The sequence below is a fragment of the Chiloscyllium plagiosum genome, unplaced genomic scaffold, assembly GCF_037043375.1.
Source record: "Chiloscyllium plagiosum isolate Xiang-an unplaced genomic scaffold, Cpla_swu_hap1 HiC_scaffold_39, whole genome shotgun sequence".
Classification (NCBI taxonomy): Eukaryota; Metazoa; Chordata; class Chondrichthyes; order Orectolobiformes; family Hemiscylliidae; genus Chiloscyllium; species Chiloscyllium plagiosum.
The window spans coordinates 50823142-50838612 of record NW_028270177.1 but is presented as its reverse complement, the minus strand read 5'-3'; the positions used below and the strand labels follow the sequence as shown (position 1 = coordinate 50838612).

General features: G+C 42.9%; 1 non-coding gene and 1 pseudogene across 1 annotated transcript; both read left to right on the top strand.

Annotated features, from left to right (window-relative positions):
- Nucleotides 1–286: 286 nt before the first annotated feature.
- On the top strand, nt 287–358 carry trnag-ucc (transfer RNA glycine (anticodon UCC)). The gene has a single exon. It is a non-coding gene; the product is annotated as a tRNA-Gly (tRNA).
- A 14714-nt stretch (nt 359–15072) lies between these two features.
- On the top strand, nt 15073–15471 carry LOC148138682 (Ig heavy chain C region pseudogene; annotated as a pseudogene).

The window sequence follows — 15471 nt, the reverse complement described above, 5'->3', positions numbered from 1 at the left end:
TGAGTCAACGTTTGTTTTCTATCTGACAAAGAACTGCAGATGTTGCAGATCTGAGAAACAGCACAAAAATTGCTGGGAAACTCAGCAGGTCCGGCAGCATTTGTGGGGAGTGAACCTTTTGGATCCAGTGATTGTTCTTAAGGGCTGAAGGCTTCTGGTTCTGATGTTTTCAGACCTGTTGACGTTTTACAAGCAATTTCTTGTTTTGCTTTCAGCCCCAGTTCAGTTGGTGACTATCACGGCCTTGTTATGTGTGTTTGGGAAAAGGGGCAGTTTAGCGCCTAACGCGGTGGTGGTGTAATCGTGAGCATAGCTGCCTTCCAAGCAGTTGATCTGGGTTCGATTCCCAGCCATCGCAGTGTTGTGACTTTTCCTGTGGTTTTGCAAGGAAAAGTCTTGAGCACCAACGTTGCATTCTGTGGCGAAATGGATTTGTCAGGTTTCTTTAGGGTTTTCATGCCGGTGTTTCCTGTTAATTGCCGTGACAATCCGGGCAGCGTTGCTCTAAAGCTTTCCACTCTGCTGTCCATTGCTTATTTGAATATTGTTCGCAACATAAGGTTCGTTTTGTTTTGTTCGAAAAGTGAGAGATTGCTATCGTCAGAAACCTGAAATAATTACAGAACCTGCTGGAAATTCGGAACAGATCCAACAGCTTCTATCGTGGACAGGAAGGAGGTTTAAATGCGTAAAATTTCTTCAAGGTTAAAATACATTTGCACCTCAAAACCATTTGGAAGCTTAAGAATTACAAACATCACATTATACCTTTTCCTCATCCGTTCAAGTTTCACAATATCATTCCGGAAGCAGGAAGACCAGTTTTTTTGTGGTTTATGCAATGTTACTATATTCGAACATTGACTGTTTCGTAGTTAAATGATGTTTGATTTCCTTCAGTTTTCCAATAGAGTTGGTTTGTCCACACTTTGTATTTTGTTTGTGTTACAACGATAGTAAAAGTAAATTATGTTTCAGTTCAAGCCTGGAAGTTTCAAAAATTGAATTGCATTGCCGTACATTTACCTCCTGGAGAAAAGAAAAAGGGATCTAGACCATCTTCGTAACTCATAGGAGTTTGATCTGGTTCAAAACCTCCTCCTTAAATTCGGTCAATAAATGTTCCAACAGTCCGCAACAATGATTTTCACAGATTAGAGGAGGATGCACAGACATCGTTATTAATTGTCATTACCTCGGACATGAGACGTTTGGGAATGATACTCCTCAGACCATCGACTGTCTGCTCAGCCAAGGTTAAAGGCCTGGAATCCGGCAAAATTGGGAACAATGCAATTCCCAGGAGACTGAGAGGTTACTAACAGAGCGGGAGGTGGAGAGTCGGGAACAGAACTACAGGGACAGTCCTCTCTGATCACTGACCCTTCAACGTTAGTAAATCCAGTGCCAGGAATGACTGCCATTGGTCAGAATGACAAAATGTTACCATGGAAAATAAAGAGCATGAAAGTAAGGGAAGGTTAAAAGCATGAAAGCAAGGGAAGGCTTAAAGCATGAACCCCACTAGCGATCTGTTGCAAGGGGTGTGTAGAATGCAGGATGAGATAAGAATAGAGGAATTCTCTCACACCAATTAGCAAAGAAAGGTTGACGCTGAAAGTTCTCGATGGTGAGATTAGATTACAGTTAGTAAAGTTAGGCTTCCTGTTCAGTGTCTTTATGACTCGATTGGGAACAGAAATATTTGGGACATGACATTAAGTATCAAATTAATAGTTAATAGAGTCAGCCTGATTGAGATTATTGACAATAAATGACTAATTATGGCATCGGGAAAATATGAAGTAGGGTCTGGAATGAAAGCCCATTGTTGCGAAAGCTGACATTAAATACCTAACCGTCACATGAGAATAACGTTAAGTAGAAAGAACAATTAAAGAGATGATGGGAACTAACATCACTGGTTTATTGTGTAGCGAGTGTGAGGTACTTTGATTAATATATTTAAACATGCTGATAAGCAAACAAAGCATGGGAAAAATGTATAAAAAACCATGGACAATGAAGTTCGAGAGCATTCGAGAATCTGCTTTCTCGGTGTCACGGTTTTTCGTTTGCAAGTAACAGACCGACGTCTTGAAGAACTCTCTACGTCTCCTTGTGATTCTCTATACTTTTTCCACGACAAAACCCAGCAGGTCTGGCAGCATCCATGCAGAGAGAATCGTGGACAATATTTAACAACTTCATCAGAACTCAATAATCTCCCACAGGTACTGCCAAACCAGATAGTTTTGTCAGCAGTTTCTGATTTTGTTTCAGATTCCCAGAGGCCACAGTTCATTACATTAACCTTTAAACCATTGCAGGAAGTTCTTTGTGGTTCTTCACACGGAAATGTTCCGTTTGAGGAACATTTTCCTGCCCCCATTAGAAATAAGAAACCCTGCAGCAGAGAAAACAGATGCTTTAACAACAACGATCGCTGTCGCCTTTGGAGGTCTTGAACCACCAGCCTTTCATTTAACGGTCTAATACGCTGAAACTTCCAACTTAAAACCTTGCCCGGACTTCAGTCTGTACTTCCCAGACCGAGAAGTGTCCTCTTATCAGTTTTATTTTTCCAGAATAACGTCTGGAACACTCATTATGGAGGCATGGGGACAGTCTTATCCCATCCACGACAGACACACCCATGTCACTGAGCACCAGCTCTCCTCCAACTGGGACCACCTCCCTTCAAGCCTCCTAGTCCCTTGTGTGGTCCCGAGTTTTTCCATTGTCCCGGACTCTAGATGAGGTTTGTATTTGTCATGTAGGGGAACGAGAATTATTTCAATGTCTCAGATCAGTTCATGCCCCGAGAACATCAAAGTTAATGGTCTGTCCTCTTAAAGAAGGGGAAGCTCTCTTGACTGTCTCTGCTCATTCGGGCAGTTCACACTTATAGAACATAGAACATAGAAGAATACAGCGCAGTACAGGCCCTTGGGCCCTCGATGTTGCGCCGATCCAAGCCCACCTAAACTACACTAACCCACTATCCTCCATATACCTATCCAATGCCCTCTTAAATGCCCATAAAGAGGGAGAGTCCACCACTGTTACTGGCAGGGCATTCCATGAACTAACGACTCGCTGAGTGAAGAACCTACCCCTAACATCAGTCCTATATCTACCCCCCCTTAATTTAAAGCTATGCCCCCTTGTAATACCCGACTCAATACGCGGGAAAAGGTTCATACTGTCGACCCTATCTAACCCCCTAATCATCTTGTACACCTCAATCAAGTCACCCCTAAACCTTCTTTTCTCTAGTGAAAACAGCCCCAAGTGCCTCAGTCTTTCCTCATACGATTTTCCTTCCATACCAGGCAACATCCTGGTAAACCTCCTCTGCACCCGTTCCAATGCCTCCACATCCTTCCTATAGTATGGCGACCAAAACTGCACACAATATTCCAGATGCGGCCGTACCAGAGTCTTATACAACTGCATCATGACCTCAGGACTCCGGAACTCAATTCCTCTACCAATAAAAGCCAGTACGCCATATGCCTTCCTCACCGCACTATTTACCTGGGTGGCAACTTTCAGAGATCTGTGTACATGGACACCAAGATCCCTCTGCTCATCCACACTACCAAGTATCCGACCATTAGCCCAGTACCCCATCTTTTTGTTATTCTTCCCAAAGTGAATCACCTCGCACTTAGCTACATTGAATTCCATCTGCCACCTTTCTGCCCAGCTCTGCAGATTCTCTATATCCTGCTGTAACCTGCCACATGCTTCCTCACTGTCAACAACTCCTCCGACTTTCGTGTCATCCGCAAACTTGCTCACCCAACCTTCTAACCCCTCTTCCAGGTCATTTATAAAAATGACAAACAGCAATGGTCCCAAAACAGATCCTTGCGGAACACCGCTAGTGACGGCACTCCATGAAGAAACTTTGCCATCAACTACTACCCTCTGTCTTCTTCCATCCAGCCAATTCCTAATCCAAACCTCCAACTCACCCTCAATGCCATATCTCCGTATTTTCTGCAGTAGCCTACCATGGGGAACCTTATCAAACTTCTTCATTCTCCTTGGATTTCACTTCTTACGGAGTTTCTGAGGATTCACAATGTTGGAGACTGGGTTATATGTTTTGCCTCATTAACATTTTTTCCACCTGCCAATTGATAATATTTTCCCAAAATCTCTTTAACCCTCCTCTGCGTTGCACCATGTCCAGGGTCGAGATTTCCTGGCATTTGGAGAGATTCCCGAGGTTTTCTTTGGAGCCAAGAGAGTTAACTGAAAATGTTCTCCAGCTGTTTATCTTGATGGGGGAGGGAGCGGTGGGGATTGGTACATTGACGAGCAGGAGGAAATATTGTCACTGAACAGGGTCAGTGTCCAGAGGACTGTGATTGAAGGAATTTAATAAAATGCAGCACTTGTGTACAGTAAATTCGCAGAATACTGCAGTAAACCGGCGGATCTAGCGGTACTTGTGGAAAGAGAAACAGAGATAACATTTTGAGAGTGATGTATTTGTGATCAAGCACTCGACTTTCTAGCGCACTACACTGCCAGTGAAATTACAGTCAATGAAGTGTTTTTGAAGAAGATTCAGGTCTATTTGTTCATTCAAAAGTCAAGAAAGACAATGCTGCAAACACTCAGAGATGGCACTGCACAGTGGATATTTTTTCTGCTCTGTTATACACCTGGGATAATATGGCACCAGAAGACCTCCTCACAGCGTAAGGGGCCAATTATGTAAGACTTAGGTATGGAGGATATTTTCTCTTGCAGAGGGTAGCAAATCTGTGAAGTTCTTTGCAACAGAGGGTTGTCAAGGCTGCATGCATGCAAGGCTGAGAAAGATAGACATTTGGTCACTTCGGGAATCTAGGGCCATAGAAATGAGGCCGAAAGGGGATTTGAGGATTAACCAAATCAGCCGTGATCTCATTGAAACTTGTCGCTGACTTGATGGGTTAAATTGCTTCCATCTGCTCTCATGTCTTTGTTCTGGATCAGTGGTGCTGGAAGAGCACAGCAATTCAGGCAGCATCCGAGGACAGGCATTTACTTAGACACCCGCTAAAGCGGGCAACTCCAGACAGAAGCATGTTTTCAATTCATACCTTTTTAAACATTTTCGTTCATTAAAAGCAGTTAACAAGAAAATGACCTTGCCCTAATTCCTTAAACGCAAATGCTTTCCACACTGGAATGCAGTATTGACTTTATGCAGTGCATGCAAAATCTCCACTGTTCGAGGAACGTTTTAAGAATATAGAAAAATAATTTAGAGAATAATCCATTTCCTCAGGATCTGTGCTTTAATTGGCGATATTTCCCACCTCAATAATTTTGTTAAATACAATGAGCGAGGCAGAGGGAAATATGCTGTATATTTTCTTTGTGCCTCAGTTATGCAGGACATATTCCGTGGCACAATTTAGAATCAGAATTTTTTTTGCATCTTATTATTTGAAAACCTATTATCAGCTTTTAATGTCACTGTCAACGGTCATATTACACTTCAAAACATTTTAATCTTTTCCAAACTAAGTCGACCGTCTGGTGCAGCAACATTCACAGGGGAAAGAGGAAGGGAGTTCTAGGTTGGAATCCAGTGACAGTGAATTGATGGCAATGCAATTCCTAGATTTATTCCTCTGTAGTTCCCATAGAGTTTGAACAATTTGGAGCTGCTTTCAAAGCATTCTTGGATATATGTTGAAATGTTACTTTCATTGTACAAACATTCTGGAACAATCCCTGGTTGTTGGAAGGTGATAATAACTAACATGGTTTATGTATTGTCAAAACATGTGGGCTGTGTTCTCCGCGATAGTGTCAAGCTCATTGTGTTCAGGTCTGTTATGATGTTGTAGTAGAGTCCCTGATTCTGTGCCAGGTGGCCTGTGTTCACTTACAACCTGTTAGAGAGGTATGTAACACAATCTCTTATCAGGTTACTTCTGTGCAAGAAAGCAGATTGACATGTCTGGGTGTTTGTTGGAATTCCACTCACAGAGGCCAATGAAATCTATTCAATTGCAGTCCTGACTTGTGTCTCTTAGATATTAAACAGAAATTTGGTGGTTAGCAGCTTTTTCCAGATCAATATTTGTTCACAAGCTTTTGGGCATCGCTAGATGGGGTTAATGGAGTAAGTGCTCAAAGAAATCCCAGCTTTTGATTTGCTGTTCTAACAATATCATTTATAACTAATCCAGAATGAATCATTTTCGAAGCATATTTGATGAGATTAGGCTTAGGCTGGTTTACTTTATATTAAACCAGTGCTGTAGCTGAATTTGATTGTTCAGTACGCTGGGAGTTCCGCTAAATCCAACACTTGCTGCAGATGGTGATAGCTTTTCAGTTGGTCTTCAATTGCTATCTCAGACCATCCAGTACCTCTGCTAAGAATTCTTTTTCCAACAGGAGTCAAGCCAATGTAATCACTGTTTATCTCAACAGGTGTGAGCTCTTGTGCCAAAGACATGAAAACAATTTGGTAAAGGGGGGGGGCGGGGGTCTCTGGATGCGAAAGGTTAACCTTGCCTTCTCTCCCCAGGAGCTGCTAGACCTGCTGAGTTTCTTCAGAAATTTCTGTCTTTATTTTGGTTTTCTAGCATTTAAAGTTTGTTGTTTCATTGAAAAAAGTTCTGTTCGATGAAACACGTTCTTCAGAGAAAAGATGCATTTGAACAAATTGCGAATGTTCAGAGATATTAAATATCAGAGAATCATTGAATTGGAGCGCCCTGATCTCGATCTGTAGTTTCACAAGAAACTATTATGAAGTAACAACACACTCTAGAGCGCAGTGGCTGCTGTAATTGGGTGGAAGTTATTTTGATCACTCAGATAGAGAAAGTCAATGATCCCCTTCCAAATAATCAACTGAAGGTTTTTTTTTTAAAGCATGTGTGAAACAATTAATTTGTTGAAATATTTTAATAAAAAGTGTTCACCACCAGTGCTAGCTTAATGAATGACACAATGATAGGAAGGTAGGAGCAAGAGGAGGGCACTCAGCCCCTCGAGCTGTTCCACCACTTACTTAGATCATGGAGCATCTGTGACTAAATCCACAGGTCTCCCTTTGGCTAAAACTCTTCAACACCTTTGATTAACAAGCAAAAGCTATCCCAGATTTACTGATTCGACTGCCCGTAACAACGGGAGACACCATTTCTGAAAGACATTCCTGTGAGTACTGTGACACAATGAGGCTGGAATTAATTTCTCATGCAAGTAAACTTTAAATCTCTGACAATTTCCAATTGAAACATCCCAATCATCATATTTCTTTAATTTAACACTATACTTCCCTGGAATAAGGAAATATAATGTGTGATTGCCTTGCTACAAATGAGGGAAGCTTCATTCCTATTGCATGATTAAGAAATAGCTCTGTTCATTCAGTGAAAACACAGTCAAATCACACAAAAGGAAACCATGTCATCTTGTGTCGACACACAAGTGCCTCAAATAATTTTCAATTCTTCCAGTGGTTGTTTGAATCTCTAGACAGGTGTGGAAGTGTCAGACTTTTTATATCGCCTTGAGAAACCAGTTATCATCAGACTATTTGAATTGCTGAAGTTTGTGTGGTATGAGCACATTCACAGCGCTGTTAGGAAGTGAGTCCCATGGCTGTGATTGAGGAAGAGGAAACGGCAGAGAAATAGTTGAGTCAAGTTGAAGTCTAATTTGGAGGAGAGCTTTCAGGTGAAGCATTTCACGCATGTGCGCCCTTATCCTCAAGGATCACAGTTTTGGAACATGCTGCTGAAGGGACATGTCAGCATGCAAACTGGAAGCTGAAGAAGGCCCCTCGGCCCCTCTAGAATGCTATTCCATTCATGGGAACATCATTATTCTCGCTGCTCACCAGTCTTCCCAACACACCGATAACATTGAACCTGATTGTTTACTGTCCAGCAAAAGAATGGTGAAACTTTGGAATTCTCCACCACAGAAATTGATTCAAGACAAAACATTAAATGATTTCAATAAGGAGATAGCTTCCTTCAATCCTTAAAAAAATGCTCCGGATATGTGGGAGAAAGGCAAACAGGGTACAATATTGGTTGAAAGCCATGAAAACATTGAATGGGGCATGGTTTGCAAGTTTGCACGTAACACCAACATTGGTGGTATAATTGGCAGTGAAAGTTATCCAAACGTACAATGAGATCTTGATTAGCTGGGCCAATGGGCTGAGGAGTGGTAGATGGAGTGTAATTTAAATGAATACGACGTGTTGCTTTTTGAGAAGACAAATCAGGTCACAACATACAGAGTTAATGGTAGGGCACTGGATAGTGATGTTGAACACAGGGCCCTGAGGGTCCAGACTCATAGAGTCTTACAGAGTTCATGGTAAGGCACTGGGTAATGATATTGAACACTGAGGATCCTGAGGGTTCAGACTCATAGATTCTTGAAAGCGTTGTCTCAAGTAGCTAGTGTGTTGAAGGCGTTTGGCACATGTACCTTCATTGGTCAGAGCACTGAGTGCAGGAGTTGGAGCTTCATGTTGTACCTGTCCAAAACATTGGAATGAACTGCCAGAGGAAGTGGTAAATGCAGAGATAGGTCCAACATTTAGAAGACATTTGAACAGCTCCAGGAACTGGATAGGTCTGGATGGATATGGGCCAAAGGCAGGCAAGTGGAATTAGTTTAATTTGGGAACTCTGGTCAGCATGGATGAGCTGGACCAAAGGAACTGTTTCTGTGCTGTATGACTTTATGACTCACTGACATTATGGTGGAGTAGGCTCAAAGTTGGAAGGTGGTGAGCAAGTGAGGGGCTAGATTGGGCATGTGGGAGAGTTTGGGCTGATAGGCTGTGAGGTGTTGGCTGGCTGCTGGGTAAGCTTGCATGCACTCTGTCTGGCAAGGTGGCATCAAGGTAAATGGTAATGGTCACAGGATAATTTGGTCGAATTGTGCTTGGTAGGTGAGGGGTAGTTTGAGCTGAAATGCAGGAGGTCTGTCTTTGCCAGGCTGGTTAGTGCAGAGGTGGGCAGTGTGCCAGGCTGGTTAGTGTAGAGCTGGGCAGAGTGCCAGGATGTTTCGGGGGTGGAAGGTCACTGTAATGAAGTGACAGGGGGACGTGTTGTCTAAATGCAAAGCTCGGAGTCTGGCAAAATGGTGGGTTGTAAAGCACAGATGCGAAAGGAGCTGGGATGCAATGTGCACAGGTTGACTTAGGTAAGATGAGAGGTCAGTGATCAAGGACTGAGGCCATGTCTTGGGTAGTAGGCTTTTGTCCGAGGTTGTGAAAATGATGGTGCCAGGTCCAGTCACGGCCAGATTCACCATGGGCCAGGTGCAGGGCGGCAGGAGTGTAAATGAGTGAAAGGAATTGAGATCATATGTCCATCTGGAACATAGAATATAGAACATTACAGTGCAGCACAGCACAGGCCCTTCAGCCCTCAATGTTGCGCTGACCTGTGGAACCAATCTGAAGCCTATCTATCCTACACGATTCCATTTACATCCATATATTTATCCAATAACCTTTTAAATGCCCTTAAAGTTGGCGAGTGTACTATTGTTGCAGGCAGTGCGTTCCATGGCCCTACTACTCTCTGAGTAAAGAAACAACCTCTGACATCTGTCATCTATGTCCGCTCCTGCTAGCCATCACTATTCAAGGAAAAAGACTTTCACTGTCCACTCTCTGTTTATCTTTTATGTCTCAATTAAGTCACCTCTCAACCTTCTTCTCTCAAATAAAAACAGCCTCAAGACCCTCATCCTTTCCTAATTAAACCTTCCCGCCATACCAATCAACATCCTGGTAAACGTCCTCTCAACTCTTCCAAAGCTTCCACATTCTTTCTATAATGTGCTGACCAGAACAGTACACAATACTTGCAAGTGCGGCCCCACCAGAGTTTTGTACAGCTGCAGCCTAACTTCCTGGTTCTGAAACTCAGTCCCTCTATCGATGAAAGCCAACACAAAGTATACCTTCTTAACAACTCTGTCAAACTGGCTGGCAACTTTTAGGGATCTATGTACATGGACACTGAGGTCTCTCTGCTCAGCTACACTACCAATATGGATTGCCTTGGATGTGTTTCGTGTGATAGGGGTTGTGTGTTCCGGGCATGAATGAGTGCATAGCAGGGTAGGGTTTGTCAATGTGAGTGGGAATTTAGGTCTAGACAGAGTAAGTGCAGTGGTTAGTTTGAAAGATGAGGTTTGCTGGTGAACTGCGTGTCAGTTTGATAGTTATTAAAGTTAAAGATTGCTTATTCATTTCTCAAATCATATTTACATAAATACTCAGCTGTAACACTCCAAAGTCTCTGAACCTTAATGGTCCTCCATTTTTCAGAGGCCTCCAGAATTCAGATAATTGTAAATGAGATGTTTCAACTTCCTAATTAAACCTTCCCGCCATCCCAATCAACATCCTGGTAAACGTCCTCTCAACTCTTCCAAAGCTTCCACATTCTTTCTATAATGTGCTGACCAGAACAGTACACAATACTTGCAAGTGCGGCCCCACCAGAGTTTTGTACAATTGGCATGAGTTCAGCCGTGACAGCCATCCTCCCCGTCCCAGTGCTCAGCTCCTGCCTGTGCTGCTGCTGCAGTGACCTTCCTCCCAGGGAGAACATTCTACCTTGCATTGATAAGTGAGGAAGGCTCACTGGACCTGATTTCCAAGTATGGGGACGGCAAACACGAGGGGACACAACTTTAAAGTGAGGGGAGATAGGTATAAGACAGATGTCAGAGGTAGTTTCTTTACTCATTGAGTATTAAGGGTATGGAATGTTTTGCCTGAAACAGTAGTAGATTCGCCAAGTTTATGTACATTTAAGTCGTCATTGGACAAACATATGGCCGTACATGGCATAGTGTAGGTGGGATTCGCTTCAGATTAGTATGACAGGGCAGCACAACATCGAGGGCCGAAGGGCGTGTACTGCGCTGTAATGTTCTATGTTCTATGATTCACTCTGATTTCTCTCCGGGGGTACTGCCAGCTGTTGGGTATTTCCAGCAGTACGGTACCTACTGGGGCAGCACGCTGGTTCCGTGGTTAGTGCTGCTGCCTCACAGTGCTCGGGACTCGGGTTCCAGTCCAGCCTCGAGTGACTGTCTGTGTGGAGTTGGCACTTTCTCCCCATGTCTGTGTGCGTTTCCTCCCACAGTCCAAAGATGTGCAAGCTGGGGGAATTGCAAATGTTGTATTCAGTGATTGGGAGTTTAGGTGCATTAGTCAGGGTTAAATGTAGCATAATAGGGTAGGGTAATGGGTCTGGATGCGTTACTTTTCAGAGGGTGGGTGTGGACTTGTTGGGCCAAATGGCCTGCTTGCACACACTGTAGAATTTCGATGAATCTGCATTTCCTTGGTTTGTATTTTGTGAAACGTCTCTGCTCTTCACAGCAATCCAGTGAAAGTGTCAGTTGGTGAGATCTTCAAACAGTTACTGGGGTGGGATCAGGATGTTCTTCCTAAATTATATGGTAATGGTCAAGGTCGAGGGCAGGTTTCTAAAGAGGGAACCAATGATCATGATCAGCAACTGGTAGGAAACAAAACTAAACCCCAGTTATGCTGTAGACTTCAGCGGGAGCATACTGGCAAACTTTACAGCTGAGGATACATTTGAGTAACTGATAAGGTCAAATTAACAGAAACTAACATGCTCAATTGGTCATTCCCTTGTAGAGACACCGTCTCCCCCCACGCTTTATGGCCTGGTCTCCTCCTGTCAGGAGCACAACACCGGTTCTGTGATCTTTGGTTGTTTGGCGATGGACTATTCCCCTGACGTCACCAAGGTAACCTGGAAGAAAGGTGGGGAGCTAATCACGACTGGATTGAAGACTTACCCATCAGTGAGAAACAAGAAGGGAACCTACACCCTGAGCAGCCAGTTAACCCTGCCCGAGTTAGCGGTAGATTGCCCCAGCAAAATCTACTGTGAGGTTCAACACAGCAGGACACACAAGAGCAAAGTCATGCCATGCCCAGGTAAGTGTTGTGGGAACTGAGATAAACAGATCATCTGTGATTAACATGAAGAAGGCATTATTTATAACCGTTTTCACAGAATCACCTTATACAGCACAGGAAAAAGGCCCTTTGATCCATCCAATTCACGCCTATCAATAACAGCCACCTAACTATTCCAGTCTCATGTGCCAGCACACGATCCATTGCCTTGTGTGACTTGCCCTTGCAAGGATACTTCATACTTATAATGAGGGGCTCAGTCTCTACATGACTTATAGGTGCTGAGCTCCAGGCTAACACCACCCTCTGTTTGATTTTGTTTTCCCCTGGTATCCACTTGGAAGCTCCTGGCCTTACCTTCACCCTGTGCCCCTGAGGCATTGATTTCTCCATCAAGGGGAAAGGTTTCATCCAGTTTACCCTGTCTATGCCTAAAATAATTCTAGATATCATGATAATCTTCTTCCTAATTCTCCTCTGCTCCAAGGAAAACCCCTGTCTATCTAAACTAGTTTCATAACTAAAACCCTCCAACCCAGGCAAGATCCTGGCAAATCTTATCAATACTGCCTTCAGTGTAATCACATTGCTTCGATAACATGCACACAACGCTTCAGTATGGCCTACCCAGTGTTTTATTAAGTTCCAGTATCATCTCACCACTCTTCATTGTCAATGTCTAGGCTAATAAAAGCAAATATCCTCCCACTTTCTTAGCCTCTTTATCCAGACGACACAGTACTATAAGGGATCGGTGGGTACATGCACCAAAGAACCTCAGGCCTTTCCTGTGTTCCACCATTCAAAACGTCATACCTCACAGATTCGTCTGCCGAATTACATCAACTTACATATATTCAGAATAATTTCCATTTGCAACTTTCCTCTTCACATACAACCAACCCTTTTATATCCTCCTGCAATCTAAAGCCATTATGCTCATGACTTACCAACATGACGGTTTTCATTTAATCTGTGAATTCACTGGTTAATCCTCCTAAATTTGAGTCTCAATCATTGGTATGTAAGAGAAATAGCACGGAAATCAACACCAATCCCTACAGAATACCAGGAGACATAGATTTCCAGTCACGCAGACACCCGATGACTATTATCCCCTGCTCCCATCACTCAGCCAGTTCTAGATCCAATCTGTCAAATTAACTCGGATCCCATTGGCTCTGATTATTGCTATCATCTGGACATCGAGTTATCTCTATGAAAACTACTATCAAATTGTTACACATGACTTCCTCTCAATAAAACCGTGCTGAAAATTGTTGATTTATCTTCCAAATGAAAACTAATTTCACTTCTCAATAGTTTCCTTACCACTGAGACTAGCTTGACAGATCTATGTTTTCATTATTTATCCCTTCCTTCGTCCTGCATAACAGTGCAACTTTGGCTGATCTGCACTCACTTGGCACAACTGCTGTGGCCAGACAGGAATTCTAAATTATTGTCAGCAACCCAACTATTTCATCCTTTGCATCGCTCAACCGCTTGGTATACTTTTCATCTGCCCTGGAAATATAACCACTTTTCATTCAGCAAGACAACACAGAACATCACGTCATGTCTCCTAATTTCTGAAAGTACATCACAACACCCCTCCATGATGTCTGTCCCCACATTGTCACTCTTACTAGTGAACACTGACACAACACATTCGTTTTGACCACAAACTAATCCTCCGGCTCCACTCCAATAATAACACTTAATGGGCATTACTGTTTCCCGAATAATTCTTTTATTATGAATGAGTCTGTAAATTTTAAAAATATTTTCCTTTATTTTGACTGCTATTATTTTCTCATTGTCCCTTTTGCTCTTCTAATTCCTTTGTCTTTCAAACTCCCCCTTGCACGTTCTGTACTCCATGTTAGTTTCTATTGTTTTGAGATTTCAGTATAGACCAGAAGCCTCCCTTGTTTCTCTTTGTCTCCCCCTCCATGCCCTTTGGTGTCCAGAGCCCGCTGCATTCTTGGTCCCACGCAGTGGTTTCCTGGGAAATGCCCTCCCTGTGATTTTCCTATCTCTTTCTTAAATGTGTCACACTGCTCTAACTCAGATTTACCAATAAGTGTCAGCTTCCAGTCCACTCTGGTCAAGTCATTACCTGATCTTACTAAAATTGTCCTTCCCCTTTTCAGAACTTTGGGCCAATTTCTATTCCTTTGCAGTACAATCTGAAATCCAACTGATTTACGATCATTGTCTGCAAAGTGCTCCACTATTGATGTTTTACCCACTGAGTCGACTTCATTCCCTAAAGTTAAGTTCCGGTTCACCCCTCTCTTGCAAGGTCTGGATTAAAATTCTCTGTATTAAACACATACTTTGTTCAAATATTCTCCTGGAGGCATTTTCAGAATTGTGCTCCCTCTAAATTTTTGACAAAATGAATATCCAAGCCTATGCTGAGGAAGTGAAAAACCTCGTTTCTCATTCCCCTATTTAATTTACATGTCTCTGAAATTTGCTCATGTATTCGCACTTGGTATTTTGGACCAATAGTAAGGTCTATCGTGCTCTCCCAATAGTTATGTTTGCTGTGTTTTGGTTTTGAAGTACTGTCCATTTGCCTTTGTTCAAGGAGGTATCCATGATTTCATTTCTCTTTACAGCCTAAAATACTCTTGTCAGAATTGCAACAGAAACAACATTCTGTACGGCACACCCCCGCCCCCATCATTTTCTATCTTTCCCTGTCTTGCCTGAAGGCACTAAATCCTGGAATATTGAATAGCTACTCCTGCCCGGCTCTCAATATGTCTCCGTGATAGCAACGACATCATTTCTTCATTTATGCCAGTAATTCGTCTGCCTTGTTCATCAGACTCTGTCATTAAAACGAATACCATCCAACGTTGCTATCTCCCTTCTGCTGTTACCGGCCTATAGTTTCTGTGCCTCCTTGACTCCCTTGCTGTGTCCTCTAAGTTTAGCCTTTCACATTGTCCTGCTGATCTTTCTATGTGAATCCCAGCTTCTCCAGCACTCTGCACAATTATGATTCTTGTATACATTAACCACAAGAAACCTTGATATATGAGAACTGATTGTATTTGTTATGAAATTCGTTGGATAATATGTGCGATGTGTTTCCTAAAGGTCCAGATATTCTCCAACCAACTTTTCTCCTAACTGTGAGCTCCAGTGAAGAAATCGCAAGCTGCAAGTTTGCAACCGTCGTCTGTTCAAACATCGAGTTCCATCCGAAGTCAATCACCGTGAGTTGGTTGAAAAATGGCCGACCCTTGGATTCTGGCTTCTTCACGTCTCCCGTGTGTGAGGCGAACGGGAACTTCTCGTTGACGAGTCGGCTGATGGTCCCTTATGGTGAATGGTACAACAGTGCGGTCTATACCTGCCAGTTCACTCATGGAGAGAACATTCAAAGTAAAAACATCACCGCACTCCAGGGTAAGATTCACACACTGAGAGAGCTACAAATCACTCTGAACTCTGATGTGAATCAAACACACTAA